Genomic DNA, 7,792 nt, shown 5'->3' with positions numbered 1-7,792 from the left:
TGAATTGAAAAGGAGAGGGCATGAGAAACTGAGCAATCATGAAGAAACCTCAAGTATTTTAGAAAACAAAAATTTGCCATATGGAAAAAGTATTTCAACATGTCATATAAAATTCACTGCTACTTCTATTTCTAGAATGTCTCAAGCTTACAACAAGAGCCTATTGAGATAACTTTTTTCCCCATTAAATGGGAAGAAAGAAAGCAAAACCAAAATTTCAAGTTGCTTTACTTGTGTGCTGAAACTTCTACCATGAGGAAAGCTTTCTTATTCACAGAAACAAGAAAAACTAGCCCATAAAGCATAGAAATGAAACTCTTCCATGACAATACTTTACCTCTGGGAAACAAATTTAAAATAACTAACAAACAAAGCACCCAGCTACTACTGCATTTGTACCTGGGTTAAAAAACTGTGTATCACAAGCACCCACAGCTGCTCTGTTTCTGAACGTACCAACAGACAAATGAAAAGGGAGTTTAGCAGCAAACAGGACCCAGTACACCTCTGCTGAGGTCAGTGGTATTTCTTAAATTTACTAGCTGAAAAATTGGCTGAGGTAACATCTTTTCTAACCTGCAAGCAAAAGCTTTCATGAAATACGATGAATCCTTTTCATAACCCACTGACATATGCCTATTATGCTCTGCAGTTGGTATTAACCTCAGTGAACTGTTATGATGTGACCCATAATTAGGATTTGACATATAAAGTGAACTGTAATCAGACTGTTGAAGCACAGTTCCCTGACACATGGCTTCTAAGAATTTCAAGAGAACAATCAAGTGCCAAGTTGTCTTGCTTCTTCTCAAGTAATTGCAACCCACAGAGGGTGGTGTTTGCTGACAGTAAAACTCCCTTTTGTGCAGCCAAGTACAAGGGCTGCATATCACACAAGTACTTTGCCAAACTTTGAAAACAGGAGAGAGTTTAATGTGGCATGGGACCTCATGCTTGCCTCCCCCACCAAATCTTGTCCCTGACCCTCCTGCTGCCAGCTGATTCTATGACCGCACATCTGGATGCAGGTCACAAGCTCCCAGTCAGCTCCCATCCTCACCCACTGCCCACAGCTGTGTGCAAGTAACCATATCCTGTGGCATGTCCCTATTATTTTACTGACTCTCAAGATCTCACACAGTGCCACACAGTCCCCTGGGGCTCACAACATGTCCTGGTCCAGGCCAGCAGCCACATTAACTCCTTCACTTACCCCTTGCACTGCCTTGCTACCGTGGGCAGTCAGGAGGTTGAATGCAAGGCCCCTCTAACCTCCTCTAGAAGATTATCCACCTGGCAGGCAACTGCTTGTGCTCTTTTCCATTTCTCAGCTGTGGTGGGCACACCAGAGGTGCATCCACCCAGTCTGTCATGTGTATCTTCTTCCTGTGCCGTGCTCCAAGCGTGGGTGGTTGAGCTCTGCTCACACACAGGAAGGCAAAGAGCAGCTGTTCTGCAGTTCACCCTGTGGACTGATAAAGGATAAGGATGTGTGTTGTGGCCAAGGAGAGTGGATGATGGCTGGGCCACACTTCATTATTTTCTTGGCACTGGAAGGGTGAGAAATAGTCAGTAACTTAGTTTTCATATGTGATATTTTAACTTGGTAGCCATGGCACCTCAAGGCATCATTACGTGCTTCTCTGTATTGCACAAAGAAACAAATAAATTAATATTGCTGCTGTTTTCTGCTGAGTACTCCATGGAGCTGACAGGGACATGGATACACTGGCTGACAGGAAGACTTTTTGCCCTGTTTGGTCTTGGTGTTTTCTTTGTTGTTACTTTATTCCCTGAATAGCATCCAGTGAACCTCAGAAGTGAAAGACGGGCATATTTATGCCATTTCAGTTACAGCAGAAGAAATAACTAGTTGTGACTACTGCCTGTTTGTGCCACATTAACATGTAAATCATCCTACACCTGAGCTCAGAATTGTCCTGGGGCCTTCACTATGGGAGTGGGAAGAGATAAAATGCACATTCATTCAAAGGAAAGAAAAAAAGCCACGCTGTCATTCTCCATCACTCTTTCTCATGTCACTCAGTGCTGTTCTACTTCAGTATACCTGCCTCTGAAGAGGAAGAATAATCTTTGGGAAATGTTGTACAATGACAGCTTCATATTTTAGGAACTTCCGTGCAAGGGTGCAAAAAATTAGAGAGACTTTGTGCATGCCTCCTTTCCAGTCTGTGCTGGGAGATGACCACTTCATTACTTCAGCAGAACCATTGGATCAAACGAGCCTGATTGCTATAATCAAGACATCAACAGGATACAAGGGAGGTAAAGTTTGCAGGGAAAGGAAATACCCACTCCCTGAGATGCTCAGCCAATGCTTAGTAATTAATAACTCATACGAGTTATTTTTGTACTTTTTCTTCTTTATGAATCATCCTGAAATAGACTGAAATATTCTGTAGTGTATTAGTTAACTATGAATCTTAGCATTGTATCTTCATAATTCCTCTGCTGTGCCTGATTTATAATCAGTTGGTTATGACTATCTTTTATTCTGCATTTTAATTATTCAGGTAATTCTGCATTCCTAAAATATTGAAGGTCCATTTATGTTCATTACAATTTTAATCTTTACTTTCTACAAATATTCTTTAAAATTTGTGCACAACTCCATTATTGAGTAACTTTACAAGGAAATTTTGTAAAATATTAATGGAAAAATATCCAGAAGACATACCTTCATTAAAAATTCTGTCTGTAGTCTTAGCTGTACGCAGAACAGTATTGTAAACAAGGATTCAAGTTAAAAGATTCAGGCTTTAAAACTTTGGATATACCAGATTAGTGTCAGTCTGAGAATTATACATCTAGTCTTCTACTGTATCTTTTCTTCAGCCCTTTTTGTTCATTTTCAAGGTCTGGTGTGGTTTGGAAATTATTATTGGCATTATTGTTACTGTTATTATTGTTATTTTCTTCTGTATTTTGCTTCCTTTTCCTAGTCCAAGCATATTTATTACATTTGAAAGCAATTAGCCAATTCACCAGGCCATATTCTCTAATTTTGCCCACTTTTTTACTTACAGCTACCAAAACCTCTCAACCATCAGGAAAAAAGTATTAATGAGCAATTACTGGTCCTAGAAATATTGTGATGCTGATATAATTAAGAATAGAAATTTTAACTGAAATTAAAAATTTAATCCATGATGGGAAAATCTATAGTTTTGTGTAGGTTACATCTATACCAATGTACAGACTCATTTACTATAGAAATATTAGTAAAACATGACTATGAAGAAGAAGGAGAAGAAAGGATTGCGTAGATAAATAAATTTTAAACTAAAAAAAAGTTTTAAAATGAATGGAACTTTTGGCAATTCAGCTGCAACATTCCTGTACAGAAGGTTTCCAAGAATATTACATAGGGAATATCTTTCACCAAACTGCCCAACTATATGTGCAAAATGTGCAAAATATGCCAAATGGACATTTCCATGTGCAAATTGGATTTGCAGAACAAGTATTAGCCCATAGCAAATTGCAACTTTATTGCAACATGTTATCTATCTGTGCATTCATTGTACAAGAAATTTCCTCTGTTTTTTGGTGTACCATTCAAAAACATTCATTTTAGATATCAGTGGGAAAACTTCTTGCTGGATGTATTTTGTAAAGGATAAAATTATAGCTTAGTTAACTACATAATTTTTCCAATCATCAGCATGCAAAAAATACGAGAGGATAACTTTATATGTCCATGCTTCTAAAAAAAGGCTGTCAGCAGCTGCCATCAAGAAAGAAAGCAAAAATCACAGGAATACAAGAGCAGTAAATGTGTTATGTTGTCATGACAACTGCCATTGCTAGTCTGGAGAGCTGAGAGAGAAAACATGCATGCACAGGGGAAGAGGAGAGAAAACTTTATAAGATGTGCAGGGCAAAATTAGAATTAAATCAAACTGCCTCCAACACTTCCAAGGAAAGATGAAAAGAATTTTTTTTAGTCGCTGTAGATACTGAAAAATGCCAAAAAATGCGGAAGCACAAAGGAAAAATCACTATCCTGAAGTACTTATAGGATGTTTGAAAAGAAAGCCAACAGTGGTGTTTAGAAGAAGGAAAACTTAGAGCAGGTTTCCATCATCCTAGGTTACTTGAAATCAACAGAATTTCCATGTTATTTAAGCTTAATTAAGTCATGGACACAGTGACGACATCTTTATGTAACAAGATGTTTGTTAGGATAAATACTCTTCTCCTGCTTCCACAACTTGATTCTATTACGAGCACTGTTGGTGGTATGAAAAGGGATTGACTCAACATCCAGGAAATGAAACAGCTTCTGTGTTTGGTGTTTATAATTTGACTAATTTCACTTATGCATAATAATGAGGAGTTAAAACCTTTGGCCCAATAGTTCTCCAAGTCAAAACACAGAGCCAGATCAAACAATATCTCATTGATCACTTCCCATCCATGAAATAAACTTAAAAATGAGGATAAAGTCTGAAGTATATTTTTCCCCTCAGTCATTGAATGTATTAAAATTATTCATACTTGGTAAGCTTAGATTGCAAAGCTCAAGCAAAAGAAGCAGTTACAAAGCTCAAAAATTTGATATATGTTAGAAAAGTCATTAGAGGTCAATATATGCTACAATCAGCATTGTAGTTTCTTGGTTTGGTGGTAGTTACTCCTGTAAATAGAAAAAAGTAACAAAAAATTACTAATCAAAATTATCCAGAATACGAAAATATACTTTAAAATATTCAAAAATTGACTTGTTTCATGTGTTGCCTGTCGACCCAGACCATGTTGCAAAGAGTATTAAACTGAGTGCACAGTCTATATCCCTTAGTTTTCTCTCACTCCCAAAAAGTTGGGTTTGGAAAAATATGTATTTTGCTGGTACAATTCATAAAATTTACATGAAATTCCACATGCTGCTTCGAATTGTGCTTCAAACAAAAAATTTCTGTGTGCTGAAGCTGGTCTTATTTGGTGAGGAAAGGATAAAGCTAAGGATATTAATAATTAAGCAAAGGACCTCTGGAAGCAGGAGTGAGCCAGGAAATCTCTGAAACTTGTTTTAGGATCCAGAAGACAATTAGAGCTTTGATAATAATAAAAAATTCATAAGCAACAAGGTCTATAAAAGGCTTTGCAGATACTTTCAAAGTTAAAAGAAGAAAAAATAAAAACAGATTCATTACTTAATAGAACAGGAAACTAAGTAAGGAGTGATGCAAGCTTATGTTCTCAGTGAACTCCCTGATTCAATTTTTACACAAAGACTTTCAGATGCAACCAGATGCTTAATGCAATTATATTAACAGTGCACAGGTGTGCAGATCCAAGTAGGAGAAAAGAAACCATTTCAGTGTATTACAGAATTTATGGTAAGGGGTATTCTAGTGTTCGGGGCCTGATGAAAAATCACTGTGAGATCTAGTTAAAACAAAGTCTTAACATTTTATTGTTGTTATTGAGTGAGAAAGAGGTCCCAGGAGACTGGAAAAATGTGGGTGGTTTAATTAAAAAAAAAAAATTAAAAATTGAGTGAGATAAAGTCTGAGAATGAAGATGATACAGGTTAACTTCAATAAGAGGAAATAGACTTAAATGTTTAGAAAAAAATAATATATAAGCATGTGGGACAAAGAAAGGAGTAATTAAAAGCACTAACATTTTTTTTTTTTGAGAAGCAACTTCTCCAAGCAACTCAAATATTAATTTTAGCATGATTACTTCTACGAACATAAACACAGATGCAGTATTGTCTTAACTTTTGTAATTCAGAGAAATAGGAAATATATTTTTGGTAAGGACAGATATTTTGGGGAAAATTTCCATAAAATGGGCATACACTTTGCTGAAAAAAAAATCTGCTTAGGTCTGACTGTAAGGGTTTCTGTCAAAAAAGGAAGACAAATAAAAGAAATAATAGTCTCTTCTGTGCCTGAGTTTGTGCTACTGTTTTCATTAATGATTCAGATAATGAAAAGGATAATAGACTTATAAGATGTCTCCAGATAACTCCAAAGAAGAACAGACGAAAACCTTTCCAGAAGACAGAATCAGATTGCAAAACTACCTCAGTAAGTTGGGGAAACAATCTAAAATCGAGGAGGGAAAATTAGATAAAGTTGAGGGTAAAGTCTGTAAGAAGAACAAACAAAATGCATAATTTAAAAAGAGGGAACTCAGGGCTCATTGGTAGTATTGCAGGAAAAGTATGGTGAATTGAAAAACCAGCATGAAACTGTTACAAAAACTCCCAAGTCTCATTCTGGGATATCTTACAGAGGGCGCAGTATACAAGGCACAGAAAATAACTTTTTCCTTAAACTCAGGTGAGATTTTACCTAGAAAAATATCCAGTTGGGAAACATGGTTTTGGGGATTACTTGGAAAAATCAAAAAGTCAAAAAGAAGAATCAGTGGATTAAAAATTAAATTCAAAGGAGTGATAATTTACAGATTTAGTTTAAATTCAGAAAAAGGAAGATGAAATGCCATGTCCATGTGTAACCCATTTTCCCATATGGCTACTCAGCAAAGGGAAGAACAAACTGGCTTGATTTTCAGAAACATTTTAAATCAAAAAGTAAAAAAATATATCTGTCTTTAAGCACAATTAACTCCTGGAAAAGTGGCATTTAGAGGAGGGCTCTGAACTCCTCTTCTTCACAAAACTAATAACAATAATAACAAACTATCAATCAAGACAAGCATGTTCCTGCAAGCCTGCTGTACTCATTGGAGCTGAGACAAAACGGCATGGATGTTTCTCCCCAGACGGTGAGTCTCTGACTCCAGGTTAGCCAAGGCCCTGTTCTGTTTCACAGTAGTTATCAGGAATACTCAATTCTCAGAAGTGTGACCAGGGGCTTCACCCCAAAGGGCAGGAAGTAATTCTCCATGTCATTGTGGTGGCACTGGGCACAGAATGACAATTCCTTGTTAATGTAGGTATTTCCATAATTGAGGCTGCCAAAAAAAACCACAGAAAAAATTAGTTGGGGGTTCAGACTTACTGATTTATTGGAACAGAGTAAAGCTCTGATTCATGAAGGTACTTAAGCAGCATGTGACTTGTGCATTTGAGTCATCTCTCAAATTGAGTGTGTTTTATTATAACTACATGCTTAGATTGCAATTACTTCCATTAGGGTCTGTACGTCCCAAAATTCATGGTAGACTTCTCTTGCCTTTTGTACAAAAAATTAGAAGAGGCATAACATCAGAAGACACATTTCAAGAAATAATTGTTGTCAGGGAGCTGGACTAGATTACCAGAAGTATCTCTATTCACCTCTCAGGCTTTCTCTATTCCTATGTGCTGTGTACTTTAGTCTGATAGCCCATGCCAATCACTGCAATAAGACCATTATCATGCTGCATCTTTCACTATTCTTGTTTGTATGGGTATGTACGTGTTTGTATCTATAAATTCTCCTTTCCTGAACCCCAATTCCATACATGCATCTTTTCTTTCCTACTAAAATTGAAAAAAAAAAAATCCCCTTGTGACTCTATAGTAACAACCCTCTCCCCCGTGATTGCTTTGTACAACATAATGACAAATATTTTAAAAACTCAGGGAAAAAAACCAACTTGTTCTCACGCATTTCAAGTGAAACAAACACTTTCACTTTTCCCAGCTACTGGTTTTCATTTCTCACTGCTTTAGTTCTCTCTAAGTCATTTTCCCTTTTTGATTTGTTAGGGTTTGACATCTACTTTGAATCAGGGTAAAGACAAGACCCATTGAGAATATATTTTATTGGACAGAAGACCATGTGAAGTGCCTCAAAAATAGCATGGG

Source organism: Myiozetetes cayanensis, unplaced genomic scaffold (assembly GCF_022539395.1).
Source record: "Myiozetetes cayanensis isolate MyiCay16 unplaced genomic scaffold, myiCay2020 scf3, whole genome shotgun sequence".
In the NCBI taxonomy this organism is placed as follows: Eukaryota; Metazoa; Chordata; class Aves; order Passeriformes; family Tyrannidae; genus Myiozetetes; species Myiozetetes cayanensis.
Note: the sequence above shows the minus strand (reverse complement) of the source record.